This window comes from Protomyctophum parallelum (assembly GCF_964188405.1).
Source record: "Protomyctophum parallelum genome assembly, chromosome: 14".
Classification (NCBI taxonomy): domain Eukaryota; kingdom Metazoa; phylum Chordata; class Actinopteri; order Myctophiformes; family Myctophidae; genus Protomyctophum; species Protomyctophum parallelum.
Genome location: NC_139709.1, coordinates 31,482,533 through 31,505,790, shown reverse-complemented (window position 1 = coordinate 31,505,790; position 23,258 = coordinate 31,482,533). Strand labels below are relative to the sequence as shown.

General features: G+C 43.8%; 2 protein-coding genes across 3 annotated transcripts in view; both read right to left on the bottom strand.

The window, feature by feature from the left end:
* agap3 (ArfGAP with GTPase domain, ankyrin repeat and PH domain 3) overlaps window positions 1-23,258 on the bottom strand; it is a 163,082-nt gene that overhangs the window by 100,287 nt on the left and 39,537 nt on the right. The gene's annotated exons all lie outside the window — the stretch shown is intronic.
* ripk1l (receptor (TNFRSF)-interacting serine-threonine kinase 1, like) overlaps window positions 21,561-23,258 on the bottom strand; it is a 64,365-nt gene continuing 62,667 nt past the window's right edge. Inside the window, exon 12 of the transcript XR_014570289.1 lies at window positions 21,561-21,576. The gene's annotated coding sequence lies outside the window, so the exon portion shown is untranslated. The remainder of the gene's footprint in view (window positions 21,577-23,258) is intronic.

Below are 23,258 nucleotides of genomic sequence, written 5' to 3'. Positions count from 1 at the left end.
CCAGACAGTGTTAGAATGGGTGTGAGAATGACTCAAGTGGATGACTCAAATTGGATGCCTAAAAGTGTAAATAAATAAAAAATGTGTTAAAGGAGTTTGAAGTAGAGGCCTGTGTGTGTGTGTGTGTGTTTTTCCAATAGCCTAATACAAGCCTGCTTATACATAGGGCACCACCGCAAAGTACATCTGGGGTATCACCGGGTTTTCCCTGTTTAAATAAAGCTCAAATAAAAGTGGGCAGACTTATGTAGCATGCCAGTGCACGCACGGCACGCACGCACACACGCATGCAAACAAAATACTTTGATTATCCTGGCAATCAAGGCAACAGGAATGAACAGGCAACAGGAGAGGATGTATACACTCACTACTGTATGATAATCAAGACAGATGATAATTGCTTTATACATATGATAAGACAAAAGACATTCATTGACAAATCAAAGGGCATTGACTCATTGAACATAACTCTCTCTCTCTCTCTCTCTCCAAATGACAAGCTTGAAAGAAAGAAACTGCTCCTCAATCATTTTATGTGCAAGATTAAGGTCGTATTCTCACCTCTACTTCGGTAGACTGGATGCGAACGGACGGAGCAGTTGGATCATTCTTGCATTTTGAATTTGCTGCGTTTGCGTTCACACTGCGCGGTATAACCGCAGCAGGGAACTTCATCAATGTGTTTGATTCATAAACTACTACACAGTGAAACCTATCGCCCTTTTTTAGGCGAACTACAATGTGATCGTTTGCTCCACATAAGACTTCGGCCTTAACACCTGCCAGACGAAGCGCATTTTCCGACAATACGCAGTAAAGCACTCTGGTGTGAAATTGTGAATGCGACATCAGTCATTTACTGATCCTAAATATCGGTTTTGATATATAGTCATAAAGTCGGTTAATCATTGTCCAGCCCTATGCCTGCCAGACATGTACAAAGATCCTTTAGAACCTTAGAAAGGGAATCTACCCACACGCCTCAAGTCTGGAAGGGCTGGTCCGGTACATCACAGGACAACAGATGCAGGAGGAGGAGGGGACACAGGAGCACGGACATTTTAAGCCCTTTTTAAATTCATTTTGACCTGAGATCAGATTCTAAAAATGTCTTCTACATCCTGACAGTTTTCTGATGTTTCTATGTTTCTATGTCAGTGGTTCTTCGATTTTTCAAAAAAATAGCAGACCTACAAGCTCGTAGCGCGCCACTCGGTGGCTTGTAGATCTGCTATTTTTCAATAGCTAAAGCATTACAACAGGGGTTCCCGCGCAAAATGGGTTAATAGGTGCTAGTACAAGAAAAAAAACGACTAACGTTTCGACCTACACAGTCTTCGTCAGAGTCATCATAATAAGGATAATGTACTGATTTGCATGTTGGACAAGATTTGTAGGAGTAATAATATGTTTTTGCAAAACTCTGCCTCCTGGTGGCTGGCAGTATAATAGGGCAATGTTACTGTGTGTGAATGAATGTGTGCATGATTTGCGGCATTTTGTTCAAAACAGGCCACACCTGCAAACTTTAGATGTCAAGCTTAACCAATCGGGATGGAATATGAAAAATCAAATAGTGTCCACCTCGATTACAAGAATATAGAGGTACCGATTCACCTGATTTCTGGGGGAAAGACATCTGTAGTAGCGTCAAAAAAGGCCATCTGGTGGTGCTATAACAGGGCCATGTGACATGTGGGGCAGAGGTTGGGATGGACGGACAGACAGACAGATGGGCAGGGTGCAAAACATACAACAAGTCACCCCTGATTTACATACAATGGAAGTGCAATGCCCGCCAATGAATGTAGCCGCGCACGCGCGCACACACACACACACACACACACACACACACACACACACACACACACACACACACACACACACACACACACACACACACACACACACACACACACACACACACACACACACACACACACACACACACACACACACACACACTAAATGGTGCATTCATGAAAATGGCTAAATCGTGCATTTACATAGAAACTTTATCCAAAACCATTTGCAGTGTGCATTGCATTCACTCATTTACACACAGATGGCGGAGGAAACCATGCAAGACCCCCAGGGGTAAATTAAGAACCACTGCAATAACATGCACAGACTGACTGAAAAAGTACCAGAATACATTTACAAGCATATACACTGCATGAACACTCACATAAGCACACACACTCATAAGCGCACACACATACACATTCATAAGCGTGCACAAACACACACACTCATATAAGCGCGCACACTCATATAAGCGCGCACACTCATATAAGCACACACACTCATGTAAGCGCACACCCACACACACACACACACTCATAAGCACACACACACACACACACACACACACACACACACACAAGCACACACACACACACACACACACACACACAACTCATATGCACACACACTCATATAAGCACACACACTCATATAAGCACACACACACACACACTCATATAAGCACACTCATATAAGCATACACACACACAGTCAGTAAATCCGCAAACATATGCACGTAAAATAAAGCTAGAACCCACTTCACACACCTACACATGCAACAATGATCAGCCAAGATAAATCATGTTGTGCTCGATCTTAAGATACTAACTGCGGAGGTGGGAAGGCGCACACAGTGAACTGCATGAAATAATAATTCAACCTTGTGGTTTTATTGACTATCAATCAGAATCCGTCCCGAGCATTCCACGCTTTGCAGGAGAAACAATGGCTTCGCATGACTACGCCAGAAGAATTATAAACACAGACACACAGCGAGAACGGCTACAGACTCAGAGAGACCATCAAGTTTATGATAATGGTGCTTGCAGTGGTGGCATCGAGCGTGGGCGTGCGCGGAGCTTTTTAAAATTCAGCTGTGCTAGCGATGAGCAGCGCACGTCACCATTTTCTCCACTGCAGCGAGAAAATGATAGGTTTGAGAGGATGTCTGTGGGAGGCTGTTGGGAGTGGGGGGACGGGGTTGCAGACGCTTCTGTCTCGGAAACTTGTGTGCTTATTGTGTGAAATTGGGTGTTTGTGAGCGAGCGCACGCATTTCTACAGTGCGTGTGCGTGAGAGAGAGAAAGAGCATGTTTGAAAATAATGACTAAGTGAGACTGTGTGTGTGTTTCTGTGTGTGAGTGAGAGAGAGAGAGTTCTGTGCCCAGTTTCAATCCTTGCTAACTCCAAACCACCACTACAGTTATCATTTGTTTATTGTATGCAGTATGGAGAAAAAAAAACATTGGCCAACTTGATCAGCTTCTGCTGCTAAATATTATGTTTATTTGCCTATGGAGAACATGTTGGACGATAATAGAAGAGGGTGGTGGATGTCAAGAAATGTTGAAAGAGTAGCGGAAACCAGAAAGCATGCTGGCCTGTAGTAGATGCCTAGAGAGGGTATTTGATATTGTCTCCCATTTCAATACAGAATTCATTCCATATGTTGATCTGACCTCATGATCAAACCCTGTACACTCAAGACACACTCCATTTGTGACCAGACCTCATCAAACCCTGTACACTCAAGACACACTCCATTTGTGACCAGACCTCATCAAACCCTGTACACTCAAGACACACTCCATTTGTGACCAGACCTCATCCCTGGGACAAAAAGGGTTTTAAAGGGGAATTCCACACATTTTCAACATTTTGCTATGGTCTGAAAAAAATCATTAACATGGTGAAGTACATCTTGATGACGATGATATTAATGACATAATAAAAAAATAAAAAAAGGAAAATTACATAGTACAATGTTGAAAATTAGTGGTATTCCCCTTTAAGGTAAACTACACCAATGGAACTCGTTGAGTGGTGGTGAGTAAAAAACAGAGAGAAGGGCGGTGGCGGTGGTTTGCTCTTCACCACGGCTCGTGACGTCAGGTTGTAGTTCGGTGGTCACCTCACCACCGAAAATCCAGTCTATGAATGAGCCTTAACAGAGTTACTTTTGTGTCAGAATATAACACCTCATTCCAAGCTCACCTAATTTCATCAAGAACATTATCACCAAACATGTAACATACTCAAATGTAATCCTAATAAAAAAAAGGAAGAAAAGAACATCAGCGTCATCGCCACCAGGTTTTGCTTTACAAGAGGAAAGAGTATTAGAGTCACTTCTATGTATAAATGGCCTGGCACCGGCTGAGAGAGGAGTTGTGTGGTAACTGTCCATGTGGGAGATGCACTCACTGCTCGAACACTTCAACCACAAGTCTTGTATCACCCACACACAGGACAGGAATACAACATTTACATTTTCATAAGGGATGCACCGAAAAGGAACTTCTTGGCCGAAACCGAATACCGAATATAGGAAACAGTTGGCCGAAAACCGAATACCCGAATATGATTAATATTATATATTTTTTTTCCTACCCTTGCTGTCATGGCCGTACCTTAAAGCTACCTGATTTATGGCAAAATAAATGGTTATGGCAAAACTTAACTTAAAAAATAACATTTATTCAGCTCTTGTGAATGCATTAATTGCATACACTATTCGGTGATATATTTTTTTATATGTTGAAAAAATGTCTCTGTGGAATGATTTATGTTGGACAAACCAAACGCAACTTAAAGATACGTACTGTATAGCTGAACACAAGGCAGCCATTAGACATGGTAAGTGGTAACATGGAATATGCCATAGCAAGACATTTACAGTGACAGAGGCCATGGCTCTGCAGCCAGCCTCATATACATGGGGATTGAAAAGGTCACACTGCCACCCAGAGGAGGTGACCTTACATTATTTTACTACAAAAAGGGAAAGCTATTGGGATCTTTACATTAAACTCAATTGAGGCACACAGATTAAATGAAAGCCTAGATTAAAAAAAAATTGAGTGGTGCCCTTACGGAGCCGAGTGTGGCTGGGTGCCTGGGTGTGTCTGAGCACGAAAATAGCATGGCTGTTTTTCACCACCTGTGCGCAACCTAACACACACACAAACACACACGCACATATTAACTGTGATGATTTCGGGTGTGCCAGTACAGTACAATGACAGTACAGTACAGTAGAGGGAGCCACACAGTCATTTCTCAACCGTTTCGGACGTGGGGCAGCTCGCCGGAATCGGCCGCGTTTCCCCCACATGGTAACTCTCTCATTTCTCGACCGTTTCGGACAGCTCTCTGGAACCGGGCCGGTACCCTGGCTCTGGTCCTGTGGGTCTGGAACTTCCAGAGACCCCCACACAGAGTTGCACCACTCACTTCACACAGGTGTGATTTTTTAAAATACAAAGCGTGTGAAATTTTACATAAATATGCTCCCTCAACCCGAGATTTATTTATTTATTAAGGTGTCATGTTGAATAATATATGTGTGTGGATGAATTGTATATTGTACGTGTAAATCACACAATGAGTTCTCTCTTGATATTGTACTGTATTATTGTCCGTCACATTTTTTTCTCACATCTTTACGGAGCCTCCGAGTGGCCATGGTCAGAAAGATTAATTATCTTACAGTCCGTCCGGACGAGAAAATAATGATCTTGTCCGGACGAGAAAATATCTAGTTCCGGACGAGATATTATCTTGTCCGGACGAGATCATTTATTTTACTTACCATGGCCACTCAGGGGCTCCGTACATCTTTTACCTGTCTGTCCACCTTGATACATTTTGTACAGCCACACAAGTTGGGCCGAGTATTGTTACCACTGGATGATGTCGGTCACTATAAATGACGGTGAAGTCACGCCTGTGTATCGAGCGTCGCAGTCCCTTTCAGAATGACAAGGGCACCAGAGGAGAATGTCCCATTCATTTTCCCGTAGACATTTCAGAACGTAGCCCAATTATTTAAAGACCTTTAAGCCTCAGACAAAGCCAACTCGGCTCCTGACAAATCATGACAATAAACAAAAAACAATTGGGCCGAACAAATAGAAAGAAGAAATTTGTCCGGCTAATACTTAAGTATTCAATATTTTCCTAACATTTTCAATATTTTTCTGGAATCTTAAAAAATAGCAGATAGCTTGTAGATCTGCTAATTTTGAATAGCCAACAAACATTGATAAAGTGGTTGGTGGTCGAAATGATTGTGATGCTATATTAACCCATGTTGGGCGGGAAGCCCTTTTGGTGTTAGCTATTGAAAAACAGCAGATCTACAAGCTCATAGTATGCCACCGAGTGGCGCGCTATGAGCTTGTAGGTCTGCTATTTTTGAAAAATCGAAGAACGACTGACATAGAAACCTAGCTTTTTCAGAAAACTGTCAGGATGTAGAATCTGATCTCAGGTCAAAAGGGGTTAACTACTTTTACTGGGGACCCCCTGTAAACCTGCATATTTTTACTTCTTTTTTTTAATCATCTTGCCCCCTCAAGGCATTCACCATCTGGTTATATGTGTTGTACTTTCTTACATCTCACCACCAGTCCGCTCTCAGAAGGACATGGGGAAGGGGGGGGGGGGCGTCATTCAGAACATTGGTCTCTGACATTGTGACAGTGACATGTTGTATCGCCCGCCACTGTGTGTACCCCACCAAACTGGCCTCACAAACATCCATCATAATTCTTATCTCATCTTCCTCTGCCACTTTTCGTCCATTGTCTATTCAACAAGATGTCCTTATTGCTCTTTCCCAAAGACCAATATACTGTATAGTTATTTTCGCTCCTATGCCACCAAAATGTGGAACGCCCTACCAACAGCTCTCAAAGGGCACCTACGGACGGCTGCAATTAGAAACTGGCCCCCGTAAAATCTGAATCGCACCCCCCTCCCCCTTTTCCCCTCACTGTATATGTTTCTTTTCCCTTTTTACCTCCTTCATGATGAATTCCCGTTCTGCTCATTGGCTTTATAGAAGTGTATATTTGTACATCTCTAAATGTTTTGATGCATTGAACAAGGTGGACCCTCTTGTAAACAAGTGTAATGCTTTATTGGGTCGTCCACTCACAGTTAACAGTCTTTGTATTGAGTTGTGCTTGAATTGTACTGTAATTCTGCAAACTGTTAATAAATATTTCAAATCAATCAATCAATAACGTATAGTAAAATCACCGTAAAATGTAATTCGCTGTACAGTATATGAACCATTTATAGGTTGACCTTTAACATGCATGTCTGTGTGTGATGTCACCAGAACTGACATGTTATGAAAGCACTCGGACCCTTTCATAAAAAAAAAAAAGAAAAAAAAAGAACAGCTCCAAGCATGGCATCTATGCTGAGATGGCTTTCTTGGCCATGATGATCCATTATATTAGAAGGTCCAGTGAGTGGAGGAGTGCACTTGCTATTTCGCTTCTCCCTTTCGCTTTCAAGGTTTTCCATTCCAATGCCGCCTCAAAAGAGGAGCCAAGAATAGCAATGCATTCGGGCACGAGCTCCCTGTGTAATTTCCCATGCCTTTTCGGTCTCCATTCCTTCGCAGCCCACGTGTGCCATAAGACAATAAGCTCGGAGCTTCATTGTGCCGCTGACAAGAGCGTTTATGTCCCGTGGCAAGAGTCAGGGGGAATACTGTACCATCATTCCTAGTAGTGGATCATAATACAGCAGCTACACATTGGTGTGGTTTACCAGATTGGTGTGGTTTTCGACCATAATAGTTCGTGAATAGAAAGCACGCAGAAATAGGCTAGCATAATTCCTAATTCCTATACAGCAGTATGAATATGTAAATTGGTTTACCACTGGTGGTCGCGGTGCACTTTTGAATTCTGTATTCCAGGTTGAATTACAGTATGTGAGCTATGTCTTGCTCAGCCTGTTGGTTGTTTAACTGCCATATCTATGACCGATTCAGAATTTTAATGCCTGACCTCATTTAATCCATTCAGGGCGGGAACCCCTTTTGGTGTTTCTAGCATTATGTTGTACTTTAGCCGTTAAAAAATAGCAGATCTACAAGCTCATAGCGCGGCGCCGCGCTATGAGCTTGTAGATCTGCTATTTTTAAAAAATCGTGAAAATGTGCCTCAAATCTTTGAATATATATATTCTTTCAGAGTTTCAGTTTTTAACTTGAATCTTTGTTTCTGGGGGTCTTTGCTTCTGGGGGGTCCCTGCCTGGCTGAATCTTTGCTTCTGGGGGGTCCCTGCCTGGAACAACAGATTTTCAAATGGGGGTCGGCGGCATATTACATATAATTTTTGGGGTCCTTCACATGGAAAATTGAGAACCACTGACTAACTCACTGACATGAGGTTTTTCAGAAAAAGAAATACATTTTAAAAAGACATTTTTTAAATTTCGACGTCAGGTCTAAACGGGTTAATGGGTCAACTGAAATATTTCGTTTCGCTTTCTACATTTATTTATTCCACAGGTGATTGCCAATTACAGTTTGCCTCATGACTTAGCAGTATTCAATAGAGGGCTACCGTGTTAGTTCTGCCTAATTAACCCATTTGGGGCGGGAACCCCTTTTGCTGTTTTAAGCATTATTATGTTACACTCTAGCTATTGAAAAATAGCAGATCTACAAGCTCACTCTGTGCCGCGCTACAAGCTTGTAGGTCTGCTATTTTAGAATAGTCAAAATGTGGTGCAAATCTTTGAATGTATATTCTTTCAGAACGAACGTTTTGAACTCATATCTTTGCTTCTGGGGGGGGGGGGGGTCTCTGGAACAACATATTTTCACATGGAGGTCGACGGCCAAATACACACAATTTTGGGGGTCCTTGAGCACCACTGACATAGAAACATGAGGTTTTTTTTTTTACTTTTTCTTTCATTTCGACGTCCGGCCTAAATGGGTTAATGCCGGTGGCGTGCGGCGAAAATAGAAGACTGAGGAGCTCTCAATGTGTCTCATTGAGAGCTTGCAGGCCGGCTATTGTTGACGCTGCCGCGTGACAGAGTGTGAATCAGGCTTTACTATAAGCCTCCAGCACTCAGCAGTGGTGGAAAAGTTTTTCAATGCTGCAATGTAGAACTACCTTTTTAGTGAAAGTTCGAAATTCAAAAATGTACTTGAGCACAAAAGTATTGGCATCAAAATGAAATGTACTTAAAGTACCGAAAGTAGAAAGTATACTCTTTACGCAGAATGTCTCATTTCATGTTTTCAAATGTATACAAATCTTCAGAAAATGGCAGATCTACAAGCTCACAATGGCCAAAATGTGTATAGGGCTGAACTTGATGTGTGTTTTGTAATAATAATCAAAGTAACTAGTAACTAAAGATTTCAAATAATTAATAATATCTACAAAATGTGTCTCTGAAATGTAATAATAACATACGATTTATATAGCGCTTTTCAAGGTACCCAAAGTCAGTTCACGGAGGACAGGTGTGATGTGGTCCTATAGACCAGGTTCTGGTGAGCAGGCGGGCGGCAGAGTTTTGCACATGCTGTAGTTTTTTGAGAACCTTGGCGGTGACGCCGTACAGGAGGCTATTGCAGTAGTCGAGTCTGGATGTGATGAAGGAATGAATGAGTGTCTCAGCGGCAGTGTGGGATAGCATGGGGACGGAGGCGGGCGATGTTGCGGAGGTAAAAAAAAGGCGGTTTTGGTGATCTGGTTGACACGGGGCTGGAAGGAGAGGGTGGGGTCAAGGATGACACCGAGGTTACGGACTCGGGTGGAGGGGGTGACAGTGCAGCCATCAATAGTGAGGGAGAAATCATGAGAGGAGCGGGTGAGTGAGTCGGGGCCATTGATGAGAATTTCAGACTTATTGCAGTTGAATAATGTTTTAATTTTGGTTTGCATCCATGTTTTAATGTCAGTCAGGCAGGAGGTGAGGGTGGAGTGGGTGATGGCGGTGATGGTTTTGCAGGGGAGATAGAGCTGTGTGTCATCGGCGTAACAGTGAAAGCGGAGGCCGTGACTGCGGAGTGTCCGACCAAGGGGGAGCATGTAGAGAATGAAGAGGAGGGGACCAAGTACGGAGCCTTGGGGGACGCCGTGGGTGACAGGTGATGTGAGTGATTGGCATGTTGTTAATAAGAAATAAAATGGTGTCTGTCAGTGAGGTATGATTGGAAGGCAGTGTCAGTGCTTCCAAGGGTGGATTTGAGGCGTGAGATGAGTATGGAGTGATGAATGGTGTCAAAGGCAGCACTGAGGTCAAGGAGGATGAGGATTGTTGAGTGAACCGGTATCGGCAGATAACAGGAGGTCGTTTTGTGACTCTGAGGAGGACGGCTTCGGTGCGAAAACCAGAATGAAATTGTTCGTAGAGGCGGTTTGTTTCCAGGTATGTAGTGATTTGGCTGACGACTACTCGCCCCCAGAATATTGGACAGAGATGGGAGGTTTGAGATGGGCCGGCCCGGTAGTTATTGGGGGAGTCGGGGACGAGACCAGGTTTTTTTTTTAGGATGGGTGTAATAGAGGCAAGTTTTAGGGGGGGGTGGGTACAAATCCAGAGGAAAGGGAAGAGTTTATTGTTTTTGTGATGAGTGGGGAGAGAGCGGGAGGCAGTCCTTGAGGAGGTATAGGTGGGGAGGGGGTGCAGGGAGCAGGTTGAGGACTTCATGCGTGTAATGATGGTTGAGAGCTCAGAGGGTGTGGTGATGTCCACAAATGAGGAGAAGGAGCGAGCAGTGGGTATGGACTATGGAGAGCTCGGGTTCAGGTCCGGTGGGGGGGTGGCTGTGAATAGTGTTGATTTTGTCGTGGAGGAAGTTATTGGATTTTTCGATAGTGAAGGAGTGGGACATGGTGTCCATGGGTGTGAGTAATTTGTTGACTGTGGAGAAGAGTACTCTGGGGTTTGCCACTGCCTGCCAATTCCAGAGTAGTATGAAGTGCGGGTGGAGTTGATGGTGTCCTTGTGGAGCTGCATGCATTTTGACCTGGGAACGATTCTATAAATATCTTCTACATCCTGACAGTTTTCTGAAAAAGCTATGTTTCTATGTCAGTCGTTCTTCGATTTTTCAAAAATAGCAGACAAGCTTGCTACAAGCTCGTAGCACGCCACTCGGTGGCGCGCTATGAGCTTGTAGATCTGCTATTTTTCAATAGCTAAAGCATAACATGATGATAACACCAAAAGGGGTTCCCACCCAGAATGGGTTAAGTAAATGTACTTAGTTACTTTCCACCACTGCGACTCAGAGCGGCGTGATGGGCAAGGAAGAGGAGAGGACAGCTTTGCAAAAATACAAATACATTTCTCAAAAAACCAATTGTGCAATACATTTCAAACGGATGCCAATTTCTTCTGTATGTCCTGCACAGACCGGAAAGCATCTTAACGGGGCTTTATCATGAAATTGAATCATTTCTAAATAATTTACATTAAAACGTTGGTGCTTCTATCAAAAATGCAATCAGTACCCAGGATCAGAATATGTCCGTGCAGACAGACAGAGGCCTTTTGAGCATACATTTTTTGTCACATGAAGGTGTCACTCGCCATGCATAACTGATCATGTTGCTAGCTTGACAATCAGCTAAATTGCCTGGCTTCATGTGTTCGTGTGAATCACAGCGATGATTTGATTGGCTGAGCAGTGAGCACGGAATTGAGACGATTTGATTGAAGTGAAGACGCAAATTGCGATTGGCCGAAATGAGATGATGATGTATGATGATAAGAGCGCCCCTCACTTCACACATGGTTTGATTGGCCTTTTGGCCTTTTGTCATAACTCGTGTCACATTTGCCGTTGACAATGAAAGGAGAATGTACGTCATAACACGATGCTTCCGATTTGGCACCTGTGAGGGGAGGGAGGGGCTAGCCCACACCGGGCCCTGAGGGGAGGGAGGGGCTAGCCCACACCGGGCCCTGAGGGGAGGGAGGGGCTAGCCCACACCGGGCCCTGAGGGGAGGGAGGGGCTAGCCCACACCGGGCCCTGAGGGGAGGGAGGGGCTAGCCCACACCGGGCCCTGAGGGGAGGGAGGGGCTAGCCCACACCGGGCCCTGAGGGGAGGGAGGGGCTAGCCCACACCGGGCCCTGAGGGGAGGGAGGGGCTAGCCCACACCGGGCCCTGAGGGGAGGGAGGGGCTAGCCCACACCGGGCCCGCAGCAGTCAGCACACACAGAAGTCAAGGCAGACGGCTGTGGAACGTGAAGCACAACATGGACCTGCACTTATGACTGAAACAACACAACATGGACCTGCACTTATGACTGAAACAACACAACATGGACCTGCACTTATGACTGAAACAACACAACATGGACCTGCACTTATGACTGAAACAACACAACATGGACCTGCACTTATGACTGAAACAACACAACATGGACCTGCACTTATGACTGAAACAACACAACATGGACCTGCACTTATGACTGAAACAACACAACATGGACCTGCACTTATGACTGAAACAACACAACGGACCTACACTTATGACTGAAACAACACAACATGGACCTGCACTTATGACTGAAACAACACAACATGGACCTGCACTTATGACTGAAACAACACAACATGGACCTGCACTTATGACTGAAACAACACAACGGACCTACACTTATGAATGAAACAATACAAATAAGAACTTTGTCAAAAACAGAAGCCAAATGTCCAGTTGCTAATTCACAACTACTACTACTTTGTATTTGTACTGCCGTGAAAGTTTATAATAGAGAAATTCGAAGTTTCAACACCAATTTATGAAACGGCTATACTAAATTATACTAAATTGGTCAATATAAGTAAAATAATATAGCCTTTCCATTATCTTTTTATATTTTTCCAAGAACAATACAGATAGAATCATAAAATGGTCTAATCTAATCTAATGGAATAAATGGATGATCAAATGCAGGAGTTTATACTCATGTAAAAATGTAAAAAGATGAAATATGGAGAGAGATACAGTATATGGTTTATGCCTACGATGATATACAGTACAGTACATGAAGGAACTGAATAACTGTTCAATATTCCATAATGTACTGTGTTACTATTTTCAGAACATTTACTTATCAGAGAGATCAGCAATTTTGATGCTGAATTTTGAAAACGATACCACCACTCTATTCTCCACAGGCCAAACATGACATGACAATGTGCTGAATGCACAGTCTGCCTCGGCTGACATTGAACTGAGCAGTCCCTTAGACCATTCTGACCTGAGATCAGATTCTAAAAATGTCTTCTACATCCTGACAGTTTTCTGAAAAAGCTGTGTTTCTCTGTCAGTCGTTCTTCGATGTATCAAAAATAGCAGACCTACAAGCCACCGAGTGGCGCGCTATGAGCTTGTAGATCTGCTATTTTTCAATAGCTAAAGCATAACATAATGCTAACACCAAAAGGGGTTCCCGCCCCAAAATGGGTTAGACCAGTGGTTCCCAAAGTGGGGTCCGGGGACCCCTAGGGGCCCTTGAGGGAGTTCCAGGGGGTTCACAGCTACTGTAAATGATAGTTAGGAACCAAATTATGGGTTTATATACCATAACCATCCATTTGTACAATATACATTGCGGTCCCAGAGATATACATTTTGGGACCGTAGTACTACCGTAGCCTAATTCAGGTCAAACTGTGGAAATGAAAATGACTGCTAGAGCCGTAAAAATCATCCAGTCTGGCAGCGTGTCGTGGGTTCGACTCCCGATGCAGACAGCCCTTACTGCATGTCATCCCCCCCCCCCCCCCCCCCCCCCATCTCTCCACCCATTTCCTGTCAGCCTACTATCTAATATATATAAATATAAATAATAAATATATTAAAAAAACCTTCTCTTATGGGGGTCCTTAGGATATATTTTCAAATTGGGGGTCCGCAGGGCTAATGAGTATCATTTTGGTCCGTCCTTGACATGAAAAAGTTTGAGAAAGAAAGAGGGAGGATGACTGATTTAAGCAGTCACACCTGGCCTGAGTCAAACTAGAGCTGGACTCAGAGCTGGGTGTGGCTGCGCACCTGTTGTGCATCATGGACTTGATCAAGGCACAACAGGTTAAATCAGTCATCTCCACAAACACTCGAGAGACCCTCTGTCCGGACCTTAGAGTATATATATTTATAGAGAAGGCACCCAGAGGAAATCTTGAGGCGAAATGGACATAGTGGCCGAATGAAGGTATTGCAGCCTGGCCCCAAACACATGAACGCGCTGTCCGTTGACTATCATTGTACACGTTCACGACGGACGACGCTCGTGCGTGTTCAACGGCAGCGCGTTCAATTCATGTGTTTGGGGCCACTCACCATTGCAATCCGTCCCAGAATGCACTCTGTTCCTACTACTTCCTACCAGGAAGGAGGAGTGAATCCGCCTCATGCGCTTTTGAGCAACTTAATGCAAGTGGATGGGAGGAGAACTCGGGTGTCTTCTCTATAGATATATATACTCTATGGTCCGGACAGTGGAGAGCCATCTGCTCTCCTGTGTAATAATGTTGTTGTATTATTCCCTGCACATGGAGGAATAAAGCTACAAACTTAAGGAAGCTGCCGTGTGTTGTGTCCTTCCTTGCCCTGATGACTAGTCGGTCACACACCCGAACAATGTAACAATATTGCATAGGTGTGGCGACAGTGAATTTAAAGATAAACGTGAATTTAAGGTCTTTGGAACCTATTCCATTCCACAAACAAAGTAATACATACCATATGATACTGCATGTAAAAAGTTCCTCATCAGCCTTTGGCATCAAAGAATTAACACAGAATCAACGAATTGCTTCACCGCTTCCGGAGAAAATGAATGCCACACATCAACCCAAGACACATCACCTGTTCGTTCTTAACAACTAGACGCACCGCAGCGTTGGGCAATAGCTTCATGGATGTGAGCAGCTTGCCTATAAATCAGCAAATGTTGTGGGTAATTTTTACTACTCAGAATGATGTAGCTTTCAAGCAGTTATGCATTTTCATCCCCAAGTTGCTGGCTAAACCTGACAAAGCTACTGTACATCACAATCATTTTCACACAGTGAAACACAGTGGCACATCAACATAAAGAGAGAACAAATGCCTTTTGAGTGCAGTTTCTCCATCACATCAGAGAGAATTGTCCATCTCCAGCTATACAGCCATTACCCAGTTAAGTGGTATGTTTTATTCAATCACTCAATGCCAATGATGTCGGCCACATTACCAACCGCATTGTAGGTATACTTACGCAGCTAGCTAGCTACATTTTGAATGCGGCTTGTGCACAATACTGAGGACTAGTCACAATCTTTATTGGATGGGAGGCATCTCTGCCTCCCTCAGGGAGGGGTGTGTTTGTCAAGATCTACTCAATTTAATGGGAGCGCGCACGCAAACCGTATCAAAGAGAGTTATGCAATGCCATGCGCCGCTCCACGGAGGATTCACTGACAAGGATGTACTGGAGCTGCACAGATGCGTCTTCGGAGCCATCGTGGAGAAGTGCCGGTGGGAATGATGCAATAACCTGCTCTGTAGTTTACCGATGATGAAACTTAACCCATTCTGAACTGAGATCAGATTCTAAAAATGTCTTCTACAATCTACATCAATGACAGTTTTCCATTCTGACCTGAGATCAGATTCTAAAAATGTCAGTCGTTCTTTGATTTTTCAAAAATAGCAGACCTACAAGCTCGTAGCGCGCCACTCGGTGGCGCGCTATGAGCTTGTAGATCTGCTATTTTTCAATAGCTAAAGCATAACATAGTGCTAACACCAAAAGGGGTTCCCGCCCAGAATGGGTCAATACTTGCAACAACTGAGACAGAAAATCACTGATTTTTTTTCAGGCTATGTTATGCTACTAGATAGATAGATAGGTTTATTTGTCATTTTTACAACTGTGAACAGCAGAAAAACGAAATTTCGATGTGCTAGTGCTGGAGATGATTGGCAGCGAAGACAATTAGATTCAAATTGCAATGAATGGGTAAGAGGTTTGAACAGAAGATACTAATTTGCAATCACCAATCATGGGGCCCCTTGAATACATGTGGCGATGCTGGAGATTGCGTATGCCAAGCACTACTAAAGAAAATCACTCAGTCTACCTATAATCCCTTGTTGGGGATTTGAAGTGTCACAAGTACATCTCCTATACTACATGACATGTTTTCTCTCTTACACACACAGACACACAAAGACAGACACACACAGACAGACAGACGCACGGTCGCGCAAACACAAACAACGTCCCATCTTCCCTCGGGCAATCTGGAGAGAGAGGAAGGCTAATGAGCTGAAAAACGTAGTTGGACCACAAGAAAACAACCCCTAGCAGTTGAGATGAAACGTAAGATCTATCAGAAAACCCATCCCACCCACCATATTCGGAGCTCCCCCCCCCCCCCTTGCTTGCTCAGCAACACCCCAGGAGAGGGGATGAGATTCTATAATGCGATTTTTGGTTATGTAACCTCGTGTGATAAATAACTGCAGATGTTCCAGGGCAAACGTAACCGAAGGGAAGCCTCTCCTCCAACTCTCTCTCTCTCTCTCTGCCTGTTCTGACTGCAACGCCGGGACGATGGGGAGGGATGATGCTATTTCTGCTCAGGCATCTTCTCCATAGGTGCACATTCTGTGGTGGGTCACGTGTCCTTGAAGGAGGAACCACGCTGCTGCTGCCAGCCAGCTATTTCTGGGCACATTGGGGCAGGAAATAAGACAGGTGTGAGCACTGGCAGGGAGAGCGAAAAAGGTGCAGGGAGGCATTACTCTGTGGCACTTTGTGCTCGTGATGCATAATTCTAGCCCATTGTGGGCCGGGAACCCCTTTTGGTGTTAGCATTATGCTATTCTTTAGCTATTGAAAAATAGCAGATCTACAAGCTCATAGCGCGCCACCGAGTGGCACGCTACGAGCTTGTAGGTCTGCTATTTTTTGAAAAATCGAAGAACCACTGACATAGAAACATAGCTTTTTCCAGAAAACTGTCAGGATGTAGAAGACACTTTTAGAATCTGATCCCGGGTCAAAATGGGCTAGGGGGTGCCTGCCTAGCCGCAGTTTTATCTGGTGTGATGTGCCAGGTCGCCGTGTTTGGTGTCGGGATGAGTCAGCGGTGGGTGGGGGGGTTAGAGAGGGGGCAAAGGCTCTAAGGCCGCCTGCCGTGGCTTGCGGTTACTGTTTTTTTGACTGATAGGCCCTTTTGGCTGTGCCTCTGGGCCTGGCGGCCGCATGCCAGTGAGATGAGCACAGTGGCAATGGCAGCGGCACGCCTCGTCAACAGTGACAGCTGCAGACCAGCCCATGACCTCGGCCCAGGCCCAACTCCTCCTCCTCCTCACGCCAAAGGCCTATAACCCCTGTCCTCTAGCTCATTTTGGGCAGGAACCCCTTTTGGTGTTTTAAGCATACTTTAGCTATTGAAAAATAGCAGATCTACAAGCTCACAGAGTGCCGCGCTATACGAGCTTGTAGGTCTGCTATTTTTTGAAAAATCATGAAAACGTAGTGCAAATCTTTCAATATATATTCTTTCAGAGTGGACGTTTTTAACTCAAATCTTTTCAGATAGGGGTCGATGGCCAATTACATAATAATCTTGGGGGTCCTCGACATGAAATATTTTGAGAACGACTGACATAGAAACACGTGTTTTTCAGAAAACTGTCTAAATGGGCTAGTCCAATACACTTGTCATGCAGGGTTGCTAATTAATCTATGCCATGGTTGACACCTGCAGTACTACTATATAGACTAATAAGCTACTATGAGCACTTAACAATCCTGGAAGTCTTACTTTTTATTATGAAGAGATTCCTTTTTTTTTGTTTCTGAACAAAAAAAAAATGACCTAACTTTGCACCATTCCGTATTTGAAGGTCATATTAAAAGCTCAAGAAGACGACGATATTATTCTGTGTAGTAGACAATGTGCGACTCTTTTGCAAGTGAAATGTGCATAGTGTGTCCCAGGCAGTCACAACATGGAGCGCTGAGCACTTTGAAGTTTCAGAGACAGATCTATGACAGGAACCGAGCATAATCAAAAAGGAATGGATCTCTGCTGAAGTAGCAGTATTAGTCAATACCAGCTGGTAAGTCTGCACCCTTTCCACAGTACTGCCAATTTCATTAAAGATTTGTTCAGGATCAAACTGCAAAGAAAAGCCTTTTATATATATATATATATATATATATATATATATATATATATATATATATATACATATATATATATATATATATATTCAAGGAAGCAATCACTTAATGTAAAAAGACAATTTCAGGGGATATCATACTCTAATCTTGACAAACTGACATCAGCCATTTTGTGCTAGCAATTATACGAGACCGTGTACGGTAAATAATGTGAGCAGTGATTTTAAGGTTTGGATCATCATCATTGCCTGCCTTTGTGTTGCTGCATACAATACATCTGTGCAGGTATAATCAAACTTAACTTAATTCTGATAAGTGAATGTAAGCGGGAACCCCTTTTGGCATGTTATGCTTTAGCTATTGAAAAATAGCAGATCTACGAGCTCATAGCGCGCCACCGAGTGGCGCACTACGAGCTTGTAGGTCTGCTATTTTTGAAAATCGAAGAACGACTGACATAGAAACATGGATTTTTCAGAAAACTGTCGGGATGTAGAAGACATTTTTATAATCTGATCTCAGGTCAGAATGGGATAAAGCAAAGATGCTGGCCAGGTGTTGCTAGTAAGCTCCTTGGCAGACAAAGTATGACGGTGTCCTTTCATGATCCACTATATAATCTAGAGAGATTATAGATAATGACATCGATGTGAATCATGGGGAACAATTTGAAGAAAGGCAGAAAGAAAGGTTATTTTCTATATACTGTATATATTGTTGTCAATGTTGTGGAAGTGTGTCCTCTGCTGTTCGCGTTTGTTGTTAAATATGGATGCCCACAACAATTGTACTTGCGACGGTAGGTCACAGATCACTATGAAAACCTGTAAATCCGTCGCACAGTCAGTCGGTCACGCCTCCATATATGGTCGGCAGTCCATCACGCCTCGTCACACGTCACGTTTCCATATATGAAGATCACGACACTGACCTCATCAAACCCTGGATAGCCATACATGGAGAAGACTGGATCATCACTTAGATCTGCATATATGGAGCCGGCCGGCAACTCTACATCTGACCTCAAACCTTTAGATCTCCAGTCCATATATGGAGCTGACCTGTTCTGACATTCCATACGTTGATCCTCCCCCACCTGTGCATCCTCTTCGATGTCTCCCTTTTGACTGATACCTGTCCATTCAAACTCTAGACGGTCCTGTCCTTTTGACTGATACCTATCCATTCAAACTCTAGACGGTCCTGTCCTTTTGACTGATACCTTTCCATTCAAACTCTAGACGGTCCTGTCCTTTTGACTGATACCTTTCCATTCAAACTCTAGACGGTCCTGTCCTTTTGACTGATACCTGTCCATTCAAACTCTAGACGGTCCTGTCCCAAAGTTATTAGTGCAGCCGCACCCCGGCAGCCGGCAAAGACAAGAGTTCTCAACAGGGCCGAAAATGTAAGGCCCACGGCCCTATCTGGGCCCTCATCAAACCCTGTACACTCAAGACACTGCCCCCGCTGCCACCCTTAGATCTCCATGTATGGAATGTCAGAACAGGTCAGCTCCATATTATAGCATGCTGATCTGACCTCAGTCTGCCAGTCACCCAGGCGGATGTGTGGGTCTCTTCTGAAGTAGCACAAGCACAAAGCGAGGGTGTCTTACTGGACTGTAGGACCAGGTGACTTGTTCTATACAATAAAAAAATGCAGATCACGTCAATGCTATATAACACAAGGTCCAAATCCACGACATCCAGCAGATCAGACTCGACTCATCATTCTAAGAATAAATGCAGGTGGGAGAGAATGATAAAACCGGTTGTTCAGTCCTCAAGTGCATAGCAGTTAAATCTCTAGGTTTTTGCAGGTGACTCAACGTCTCCTACACCGACAAGAAGTGTTGACTCATGCTCACACCATTAGAAAGCTCCTTCAGATGCACAGTACTGCTGCGCGGTGACACAAACCCTCGCCACCGATCTTTGTGAAGGCTGTGAGCGTTACAATTATTTTATTATTATTATTTTTTTTAATCGGCATCGTGTCTAAATGGGTTTAAAAGGTCCGACTAACTGTAAAATGTACACTTTCTTACCTACTGGCTTCATTCGCTCAAACACCACCGAGAGACGGTCATTCTATCTACATGCCATTAGAACATGCTAGAATTGAAACAATTTGTTGTACAGTATCCCAATTGCCCTTAAACTTTTTTTTTTTTTGTCACATCAGAGCAAACACCTTCAAAGGACTTGAGAAGTTTCATGATAAATGCTTTTATGTGATGTATTCCCATGCTTTTTGTTCTTGCTTAATGTTAGTTGCTCTGGATTAAGAGGGTTTGCTAAATGCCTAAATTGTAAATTGTAAATGGAGAAGAAACCGACACGTAGCTCACTACTCATAAGACTTTACACTGGCTGTCAATTTGATAAGGAGGATACAGTGCTACTGTGTATAGATCCATAAAGCTAATTGGACACATATTGCATGATGTTGCATCACCACATATAATAATAATATTTTGGCAACCGAGTGATTCAGTGTTGGTGGTAAAGTAAATGTCTAAAATAAAAAAGGTATATCTTTTAAATGATTATGGCTTATGGTGTTGATCTGACCGCTCCTTGCTAGAAAGCATTCCTCAGCAGAAATGTAATGGTAAGCGAAAGCCCTTCGCAGCAGTATGTCACTTAAAAGCGATGCCGCCAGCATCTTTCAAAATAAATACTCCAGGACCTGGCTGAGATATATATGTATGCACTTCATTTAACTGTTCTTGGCTAATAGGACCGCTGCGAACAACTTAGGAACAGTGAGAAATTCTCTATCCGGCGCAAAATACCCAAAAATTACCAAGGCCTTTTTAAAATAACGCCACTTAAAACATGGCTCCATCTTCTAAAACCGTTGGAGCTACAGATGTTCCGAGATGCTCAAAATGTTCAGAATACTCGCGTTTGAATACTCAATAGACCATATGCACACGGTGGTCTTCTTTCCATAAGTTAACGGCAGGGTGCAAACTAGCCCCTTTTTTCCTAAATATGCAAAAGAAATATCGACTATTTTCGGTTACATGCCCCGAAACAGGCACGGCAGGTTGAAAGTGTCAAACCGTGAGAAGCCCCTGACAGCTGCAGAGGGTATATAAACAAAACTGCTAATCTGACTTCAGCCAACAATTGAGCTCTTGCCTTGACACAATAAATTGAAGATATTCAGCTAAATCCCGACATAAGCTCTGCCCACGTGTACGGCACAGAGACGAGCACGACACCAACAGACGTCTTCTATTTCTGCCTCTTATCTATGCTCGTTAATGGGCAACACCATTTGGTGCAGTGACTCTCTCTCTCTGTGTCTCCCCCTGTGCGCGCTGTGATGCATAGATCTACTCCACTCGTCCGCCGGAATGAAAGCGGTGTTTTGGAAATGGCACAGCGGCTTCAAAACAGAGGTCAGACGCATCAGGACTTCTTGTTGGCGGCGTGGGGGGGTGGGGGGGGTAGATCATCACCAGAGGGTGTCACTGTTGCTGCATTACATTCATTTAGACCAGTGGCTCCCAAAGTGGGGTCCATGGGGAGTCGGGGACCCCCAGGGGTCCTTGAGGGAGTTCCACTTGTACACTCTCAGAGTTAAATTGCCGTAACATTGATTTTACAATATAAAAATCGTGGTCCCAGAGATAGAAATGCCATTAAATGGGGGACCGTAGCCTAATTCAGGTCAAACTTGGGGTCCTTGAAATGAAAATGGTTGAGAATCACTGCTAGAGCCGTGACAATATTCTCTTATGGGGGTCCCTGGCATATATTTTCGAATGGGGGTCCGGCGGGCTGATAAGTGTCAATTTGGGGGTCCTTGACATGAAAAAGTTTGGGAACCGCTGATTTAGACAACAGGGATAAACTGGAGGGGAAAAATAAAATACAACTATTTTCAGTCAATGTTGCAGACTTGATTATTGGCTGTTCTTTGAAATAACAGGCCATAGCTAGCTCCAGGCATGGTTTAATATTATGCATTGACAAACACTAGATTTGCTGCACATGATGAAATCAAATATATATATTTTTTCTTTTTTGAGTGGTGCAACCACTCCAAGGAACAGCAATGTCCGTGCCTATGCGCCTATGTGACGTTAACCCACCCATGCACCTATGTGACTGTGAGCACCAGTATGACTATTAGTACCAGTAGGGCCGCTGTTGTGCCAGAAACAGAGAGAGGGATAGTGCTGCACTGTTGCCTGCTAATGAGAGAGAGAGAGAGAGGAGGGGGGGGGGGGGGGGAGAGAGGGGAGTTGCACCACTCAGTTCACACGGGTGTGATTTTTATATCACAATCAAACCTAGGCTTCAGTATAGCCTACAAATCAAAATATTAACATAAAGTGGAGCATTCACATTTTCTAATTTCTATCTAGTCTGTGTTATGTTTATATATATATATATATATATATAATATCCTTGCTAAAATAGCTTAATAATTACCTCAATTTGCTTCATAGCCAAACTACATAAGATTGACACCAAAGCCTGGCCGATTGTGCTCACAGTGGATGGATAATCGTAGCCTGTGAGGTTAAAAAAAGATTACATAAGACGCTGATCAGTGGAGTAGTGGCCCACGCTCTCCGCATCCTCGCACAGTAGATTGGCCAGCCTCTCAGCCTCTCTCACTCACTAGGTAAAAAACAAAATGGCTGATTTAATTAATGGGTAAAATGAGGCAGAGCAGTGACATTTCACTATTAACAATTTGCCATCCAAGCAGGTTGGTCTCGAATGCAAAACGTAACAACCTGGGGCGGAAGCGATACATGACTCGGAATAATAAACGGCCCCAGACTGCTGAAATACACTCAGCATTATTCCCGTGCATGCTCTCATTGTGCATGCACGGAATACCAATTAGGCTGCATGCATTCAAAGCCCACCACATCCAGTGTTTATGTTTGACCCTGTCTATAGGATCCGATTAGGTCGGCTGAATGCAGAGTGCTTTCTAGTAAAGAATGGCCACTCTCCAGCCGATCTTTGGGGAAACCAATGGCGGTACTATAGATGTAAACTAGAAAAAGTGCCCTTCTGGGCACAGGTCTCCACCAGGATGAGCAGATGTGAAAGATTCCAGGCAAAGGTTTTTCCTTGGCCTCTAGGGAGTTGGCATACAAAGTTATCCACAGATCCGTGCAGTTAGAGGTAAAAACACTTTTCGGCCAGTTATAGCGCCACCTTGAGGCTGAGTTTGTTCATGTGGCATTTCGTCCTCGGCCTAGTGGGAATGTGGGTGCACAA